Source organism: Lactuca sativa, chromosome 6, assembly GCF_002870075.4.
Source record: "Lactuca sativa cultivar Salinas chromosome 6, Lsat_Salinas_v11, whole genome shotgun sequence".
Taxonomy (NCBI): Eukaryota; Viridiplantae; Streptophyta; class Magnoliopsida; order Asterales; family Asteraceae; genus Lactuca; species Lactuca sativa.
The window spans coordinates 92,106,305-92,115,711 of NC_056628.2; positions in this window are offsets into that span (position 1 = coordinate 92,106,305).

Here is a 9,407-nt window from a genome sequence, read left to right on the forward strand (position 1 = left end):
TTAAATAAAACTACATTCTATATAAATTGAACTAGTTTATTAAGATATAAATATAACTTATAAATAATCATGTTTTATGATATATTTCATAAGTTGTTATTTCTCCAATAAATATTATTTCCACAAATAATAAATTCTTAGTTAGTAAAATAATATTAATAATTTTCCAATTAAATACAAGTGTTGATATATTTATTAATAATTAAATTATACTAATAAATAATCAATTGACGGTAACTTGCTATATGGTGTGACCCTATATGATCATATATTATTAGCAATATGATTATATAATGAATCTTGGGCATACTAGATCTTTTAATCTCCCACTTGCACAAGGCTCATTATAGATTGATATAGACAGTGGTGAACATCTAGCAACATTTCACTGCCCCCAATAACATATGACGAAGAATGCCATTCATCAGCATCTAATTCCCAAAAGCACTAAGCTTCAACTAATGTATTATGGTACGTTTATCAATTATCCATTTGTTACAAACATCCTGGTAAACATGAGTCTTGGATCGCAATCAATCTCATTTGTAATTCAACTTTGGGTAACGTGCGTTAGATGTCTAACTCTTAACACATAAGAGGAACAAATCCCATCTTGACTACATAAGCCTCTTTTATAGTTCATACCATACCCGAATGTGAATTTTATAATTGCTCGGTCAAGGAACATCATTTGGTCATATCAAAGCACAACACTCCCTACACTTAAGTCCCACTATGTATCTCATGTGTTAAGGATACAAAGATAGTACCTATTAATTAAGTATCACTCGCGACTGTGATCTATGAGATGATCTTGATGCGGGTCCATTCAGTACTAGTTCTCTGACAAGTACTATGAAAGTTGCTTACAACCACTTGCCTATTCATCTAGTGAGAGTCAACCAATCCATTTCATATTAGTCTTACTTCATAATTGCTCCCACAATCATGACCGACTATGAACCTTTAGAATAATAATATTATTCATGGATTAAAAATGTTAATATACAACACAACAAGTATTAATGTAATGATCATATCCCAGTATATCAAAACATTATGTAATAGTTGTTTTATAATGTTCCAATATCCAAATACTAAATTCAAATCAAAATCCCATTACTAGAAGAATGAAGTCCTATAGCTAAAGTATAACTAATCATGCTTAGCCCATATATGGACTTTATTAATGGGTCCGACTGATTTTAATTTGTATGAATTTTGCGAATACAATTATCTCCCTATTTGACATTACTTTAAGTATAGTTAACTATTTTGGAGAATATAATTGGTGCTCTTATGTGACATAGAGTTTCTTAGCTTGATTAAGTACACTCTATTACTCACAAAAGATTTATAGGTTATCCCCGAATGGAAGGATTCAACCTAGTTTTTCAATGATCTAGTTCATCCAACTATATTTGATTTCAACTTCTAAAAAGTAGTGTATTCTTATTTAGTAGATTATGCTCTTTTGTTTTGCTTGGATCTCATATTCTCATTCAAACTAAACTTACTCTTCATTCCAAAATGACGTCATAATCCAATTATAATTCATAATTATCTATATTTATTTAGAAATCAAAATCCTATGTAGCTCTTTACATTGAGATTTTATTCTAAACTAATTATCTCATATACATTCTCTTAGCTCTTCTTAAGTACTTTTATAATATTCTCACAGTCATCTAGTGACTTAACAATGTATTCAATTTTGTATCTCATGATATGACATAAATGATGGATTCATTAGCCAAGCAAATAGAATATAAATCATTTTATCTAGCTCAAACCTATGTGCTAGATCCATTTGAGACACTCAAAAATGGTGTCATGATACAATGTTAAGAATCTTTCAAAGGAATCTTGTATCTTGACCTCTTTCAAGATATTGTCATTTCATGCAAAAAGAATTTTAAAACCTTTAACATTCATCTTTATCTATCTCTTATAAATTTTACATTCCAAGAATGTATCTTGTTATTCATAATTCTATCATTTTACAAATACTTTCCGAGTCAAGGTGAAAACCATCTTGAATAGTCGGAATATCATTTCAAATACTTAAGTATGTCTCTTTCATATGAGACTAGGAATATCACTATCTTCCCACTAGTTCTTAGTAAAAACACACACATTCTTTTTCATTTTGATATAAAAACATACCTTGTATCTTTATATTAACATGACTATTCCAACCTTGATATGTTTATTTTATATCCATAAGTGGATCTTAAGCCTTACACATTTGGTTAGGATAGCATGGATTAAGAAAACCTCCCGGCTAAGCTATATAGATATCTTCTAGTAGATGTCTATTAAGAAAAGGCGGTATTTCTTGAAATCTATTTGCTATATCTCATATTAAGAATATAAAGTTATAGTAAATAATATCCTTGTTGATCTAATCATAGCTACTTGTGAAAATGTTTGATCATAGTCAATGTCATGAGTATGAGAAGGACCATAGTTAATGGCATGAGTATGAGAAAATCCTTATATAACAAGTATTACTAAATGTGTATATATATATATATATATATATATATATATATATATCCATGTATATATTCTTTCTAGAAGAATCTCTTACTCCTTCTAGCCTTACTATAGAGAGAAATATTAATCAAACTCATACTTGATTATTAAACATGGATTACATCTCAATGTTCATGACTTTAAGTCATTTGTTAGATTCAAGCTCTAATATAACATTTTTATAGTTGATGGTTTAACTAGAAACCATCAAGAACTCATCAATGAGAGTTTCCGCATTTCTCAAGTCATAGATGATTTTTACCATTATTGTGAACAATTTGTGTTAATGAATAGCTACTATTCATGTTCAATAATTCCTTGTTGAAACTAGTGCCAACAATTGTTACATCCGTCTATGGTTCTTGAGTAGCTTCAAGTTCCACGTGCCTCCCACTTGCTTTGTCATTAGAAACTTGCTTTCTACAAACTCAACTTTCAGAGGAATAAATGAACTTATTCTTGGTGGATTTTTATATAAGAATCTAAATGCCCTTTTAGAATATTCTATAACTAAGTAATTAGTTGGTGTTTGTATTCTAGATACAATTAATAGTGATTGAAGTATAATCCCAAAAAGGTTAAAAGGAGGACATTTCTACTGATTAGAAAGTACATCATATGACGTAAGATTTAATTCATCATTTATTATCATTAAGGCCTCAGATAACTTTTACCGGTTTGTATCTCAACCTTTTGAAACCTTCAACATAATTAAAGCTACTATAGTTGTTAATAAATTTGATTTGATATCTGGTGCTTAATCTCCGACATTCATTAGAAAGGAATTCATAGACCAATGAATATGGTTCCTTAACAATTATTTTCTCTACACTTTAGTGAAAATATTATTAGGAATCTTTTATATATAAAAAAGATTCACATATGTCAAATAAACTACATTATTTGCTTTCAAAGATCCCTTTCTTGAAGTTGGAATATGTGGATTTCATTTATACAATAGAGATAACAATGTCATGGATAAGTTTGATTTAAAACAAGTTTAAGTCAAAAGTGTTTGCAGATAGAACTTAATTTTATTTATAAAATGTTGATATTTACTTTGTAATTCAATTAAGAGATCTAGTCTCAGAAATATAAGTAAACCATTTCAGAATATGGGTATTATCGTTATGAAAAACGATCTAGTAAATAATCAAACATTTTAATAAATGACTGAGACATAAATATTATACATGACATACATTGTTCCAAAACAAATGTTGTTTTATATTACAAACGATTTATGTTCTAAGCATAAATAATAAACTAAACTTCGAGAGTGTAGTTCCAACTTGCTTGTGCTCAACTAGTTACTCTTCTGTAAATATTTGCAATCAAGTCACAAATATTAGATTAACATTCAAGTACCAAGTACTTGAGCGTTACACGAAAAATATGAGTTCTATCCAGTAGATAATTGAAGTACTAGTCTCTTCCAGACTTTCTTTCTAGATAAGAGGAGCAGTTCCTCTACCAGTGTCCAGTTTCTTTGCAAAAGAAACATGATCCATCTATGTGGGCCTTATTGGATTTCTTGGGCTTAAATATGTTTATTCCTTAAACATGGGCCTCCTGGATCACACAAGGTGACTCCTTTAGCCTTGCATTATTTCAATGTTTAAACTTGCTTTAAATAAAATATCATTGTATTTATTGGAATATTGCTTGACCTATTATATCATATATATATATATATATATATATATATATATATATATATATATATATATGTATGTTAAAACTATCCAAAACTTCCTAGAAGTCATGAATAATTGTTCCTAGTATGATGCTAGAAGCATCTTGAGCATCACAGTGATGCATTTACTAGGTAACATAATTAGGTATATTACTCAAAGTAATTTGTTTAGGATTATGACCTTTAAGTGTATAGAATTTCACATCTATCATGAGATTGTCTCTTAAAACATGAACCCATTCATTGAAGTTGTATCTATTGAATGTTATTGTTTCATTAAGTCATTTAAAGAGAAATGACAATTCATAATTATGAGAGTGGATTATATATCTACAAAAATTTTAAACAAAAATTCATTTAATATTTTCAATATTTAATCTTTAATAATTAATACCCATTTTAGTTTTTAAAAACATTAATTATCAAAGTCTAGGATCCAAGTTGCAAAACAAATAAATGGTTAGGTATCCTTTATCTCGTTCATCCGAATTCAACCCGGTAGATATTGATTATCAACTACATACTACTATATAATTCATACATTTCTGAGATCACTAATAACAAATTTAATTAGACATGTTTGATTACATCTATGCATCCAAACTCTCTTGCTTAGGTATCCTTTATCACAAGAGATTTCCAATCAAATCATTCAATTTGAAAAACTTGTGTAATCAGCCTATAACTTGGTTATGGAAATCGCGAAAACACCTCGGCCATCAATAGATAACACTAAGCAGTTAGATATCATTTATCCCACTAGTGCATACAAGAGACGTGCAAGTGTTCTTTAAAAAATGATTGCATAGATTTGAGGTTTATGAGGTGTCTTTGATGTTTTTATAATTCTAGTTTAAAAAACATATTATATCATGGCTATTGCATGCATTAAATAAACTATGGTATAGTTTAAAAAAAAATTATTTCATGTTAAAATCAAATTTTTTAACAATGTTCTATACATAAAACCCGGTTTTATATAATTGACGTGATCAAAGTTTTAAATTAATAACTAGTATAAACTTATATCGTTTGAGTGCTTTAGAACATTTGGAAACCTTTTAATAAAACGTCCTTTTATAAAATAAGGTTTGAAGTTTGATAAGTTTACAAATCTCTATTTTAAACTTATACAATTTTAATACGGAAATTTTACCGGTTACTAGTTTAACGATAAAACTTGTTTTATTGTAAAACTATTTTTAGCATCTTATGTTAAAAGGTAAATTTTAGTAAAACCAAACTCATTGTGATGTTTGTTTATGTTCAAATATTATTTTGCATTTGAAAACTAATTTATCAACCATAACATAATAATAACATAAACATAAAACAACACAAGCATACATAACAATTATAACATATGTGCATAAACCAAGTCATTAACTAGTAATAATTTTGTGAGTCATCACAAAATTATCAAGTCCATTCCTAAAGAGACAATAAGGGACCTTTATCTTGTAAAGTCTTCATGTGCTTCCACTTGTTTCAACACCTTGTAGCAAGTTTATAAAAAAATAATTTTATAAAGTTTAAGAAACTTTAATAAAATCAAGTTTATAAACTTTTGATCTTCAAAATGGCCACCACCTTCATTATTTTAACATTTTTATAAAAATAAACTATTTCTATAACTAATCTATTACTTAAAAAAATTAACAAATGAAAACTATCTATTTAATTATTACAAACCATATGAATAAATAAATAGTTACAACCATTTTAAATAAATCAACACATTCAACAACACAAATGTCCATGGCTAGTTTATGCACATCATACATATTTATATACTCAAAATCATATAAAGCAACTCTTTTTTTTCTAAGGCAACTTGACCAAAAGGATGCATGTAAACTTTTGGTCAAAAATAACAATTATAAACATTTTAAAGTTATCACAGAAAATATGTATAGATTTTTCTTGCAAAGAGAAAACCATCAATGTCTTCCAAATCCAAGATTTCATCAACTAAACAAATAATCTAACTAATCTTGAAAAAATGGCTCTGATACCAATTATTGAGTTTTTATTCAAAAATCCGGTTTCACAACCGGTAAAATTGACAACATATGATTTAAAATTGTTGAATAAAACTAAAAGACAAAACTGCAAAATTGGTCCTTATGGTTTGCGAAAAACTTTGGATAGGGTCCAAAAAGTTTTCAACTTGCATGGAAGACCCAAAATCAAAAACTTCCTGTGATTTTGGTCCAAAAAAACTTGAAAAGACGGTTATGCCCTTTTATTTTCCTTTTTGTGTTTTTTATAATTATCCTAATACTATTTTACTTTAAAAAAAGAATTATCCCCTTACCCCCACCCACCCCCACCGTTCTCTCTCTCTCTCTCTCTCTCTCTCTCTCTCTCTCTCTCTTTCTCTCACTCTCCCCATCCCCCTCTCTCTCTTCCGCTCTCTTTTAAACAAAAAGTCAAAAACTTAAAACGCATGACCTCAATCCACCACCATAGGACCGCCACTGCCCTGAACCCATGACTATCGTCGCCTTAAAGCCACTACCACCACTGCCCTACATGTGTCTTACTTCTTCAAATCTTTTTCTTAACCAAATTACAGTCATTTTCACTATTTGAAAATGGAAAAATTTTGACTGGAGTAGATGAAATCACTCAGTCTAGTGATCTAGGGTTCCATCAATGGTGGTTCACATCAATGGAATAGGAGGAGACGGTGTTTCAAGTTAGTGAAATTGAGAATGAAGGTTATTGGGTCGACTTTCATCACTAGCAACAAGACCCGTCTTCTCCATTCACTCTGATTCAAAAGGTAACCTTGATTCTGCCATTCCAACGATTAGAATCAGGAGAGAAAAGAGGGGAATCAAAGATAAAATCAATCTTCCAGAAATCTATAGTGATGTTCTGATCAATTCTGGAAGAAAGCAACTAAAGAAAGAAGTAGAGATGTTTCGATCATTACTCCAGAAATCGGTAAATCATTACTTTAGAAACCGAGATGGAAAGGCAGCTCCAGTGTCAGGGGAAGGTGCAAGGGCCATCGCTTGAGCAGACACGGTGGCTACCACCGAGATTTCCTTGAGGAAAACAACGAAAACCTTCACCACACCCGTCAGAAACCAAATATACTCAAGAAATGCACCTGAAACCAGAAATACTCATCAGTTTTGTGGATTTGATAGTCAATGAAGGAGCAGAGCTAGAGAAAAATGGAGAAGATGAAGGGACAAGGAGGTTTCTAATGGTGGTGGTGGGTAGCGATGACCAGACAGAGAAATGGAGAAAACAAAATCTCACATATGAATTTGCTTCTTGTATAATCAGTTTCTTATGGATATGGTTATGAATTGTGCAATTATTGAAGTAGCAGAACCAGAATTAGTTGAATATCAAGGAGGCAGATTGGTCTCGATCCTTTCCCTCTATCTTGATTATTTATTAGAATTGATTCAGTATCTGATACCTTCTCTACCTCCTATGTATATATGTGTTATGTGTATGTGTTGGTTATAACGATTTGAAGAGGGAGCAAGTACTAATTTTGGACAATTTGCAAGTACTTGAAACCTAGAAAATCTAATTAAGAAGGGGAAGAAGATGATGGATCGGGGTTTTTCTTGACTTTTTCTTTAAGAGAGAGAGAGATATAGAGAGAGAGAGAGAGAGGTGGGGGTGGGTGCGTGGGGGTAAGGGATAATTCTTTTATTTTCTTTTTATTTTTAAAGTAAAATAGTATTAGGATAATTATAAAAAATACAAAATAGAAAAATAAAAGGGCATAATCATCTTTTCAAGTTTTTTTGGACCAAAATCACAGAAAGTTTTTGATTTTGGACCTTCCATGCAAGTTGAAAACTTTTTGGACCCTATCCAAAGTTTTTCGCAAACCATAAGGACCAACTTTGTAGTTTTTGTCAAACTAAAACTATTTTACCCACCAAAGATCATTTTGCAAGAGTTAGAAAGATTAAAACAACCATAAAAGGGAAAGCATAACAACCTTTGAAGACTTTGATCCTCATGGGAGGTTGGAAGTTGATGAAGTGTGGCATGAAACTCTAAAACAAGAGTTCTCTACAAGTATCCACCAACCAAGAGTAGAACCCTCAAAACATGCTAGTATTCACTTGTAATTTGTTGTTCATAAGCTTTTGAAATATATGCCAAATATATGTTCACAGGTGAAGCAACAAAGAGACTTTGTCTAGCATCAAAATGCAAGAGAATGGAGGAGAAGGGAGAGCATGAAGCTTGAAATTTTGGAAACCCTATGGAGAGGAAGTACTCTCGGTTTTGCACCTCCAAAGACACCAAAAGAATGCTAGCAAGGAGATATGAACTACCTCTAAAAGCCTTTCAAGCCCTTCCTTATATAATGACCAAAAAAGTGAGAGGGGATCATAAAGTAAAAGAAGAGACAACTTTGTGTCAAGCATGGCAAAAGAATAAACAAGGCATGTGTGACAAACCGAAATTTCTATCTTGTACAAACCCTACATTTCAATCAAAGTCAAACTTGCTTCTGCGAACTATTAGCACTTTTGGAGTCCGTTTGAGCATTTTGAGCTTAAATACATCAAAAGAATAAGTGAAAGGAAGTGTCAATTGAACTTGTAAACTACCAAGCAAGCCTTAAGCCCTCAAAATAGGAGTTAACGGCCAAGACCATTGAGTTTACGGCCATAAACTCAAGGCGGTCATAAACTCCATGGTATATATATGATCCTTAGTGATTTTTAATCACTTTTCACCTTTCAAACCCAAGAAATCGGATTTCTCTCCCAAGGATCATAAGTCTTTGCTTCCAATCTTCCATTCATGTAAGTATATCACTCCATTTAAGTGTTATACATCACTTTTTCTTGATTCATGCTTGAATCCATCCACAACTTTCATCTTTTGAAACTAGATCTTCAAGATCATTAAGAACACCAAGAACACTTAGGTGTTTTGGGCCGAAAACACCCTCCATTAGGCTTCAACTTGTAAGCCCCTACCTCATATGCATGTTTGTTACTTAGGTTGTTGAATTAGGGACTTGAAAAACCATAAAGCAAGAACAAAGGGTATTTACGGCCAAGGCAATCTCCCTTGGCCGTAAACCCTAATGTTTGGTGCAAAGTTGCCATAACTCTTTCCTTAGCCTTAGAACTAGGTCTAGAACACTTCCAAAATGAGTAAAGGACCTTAAACT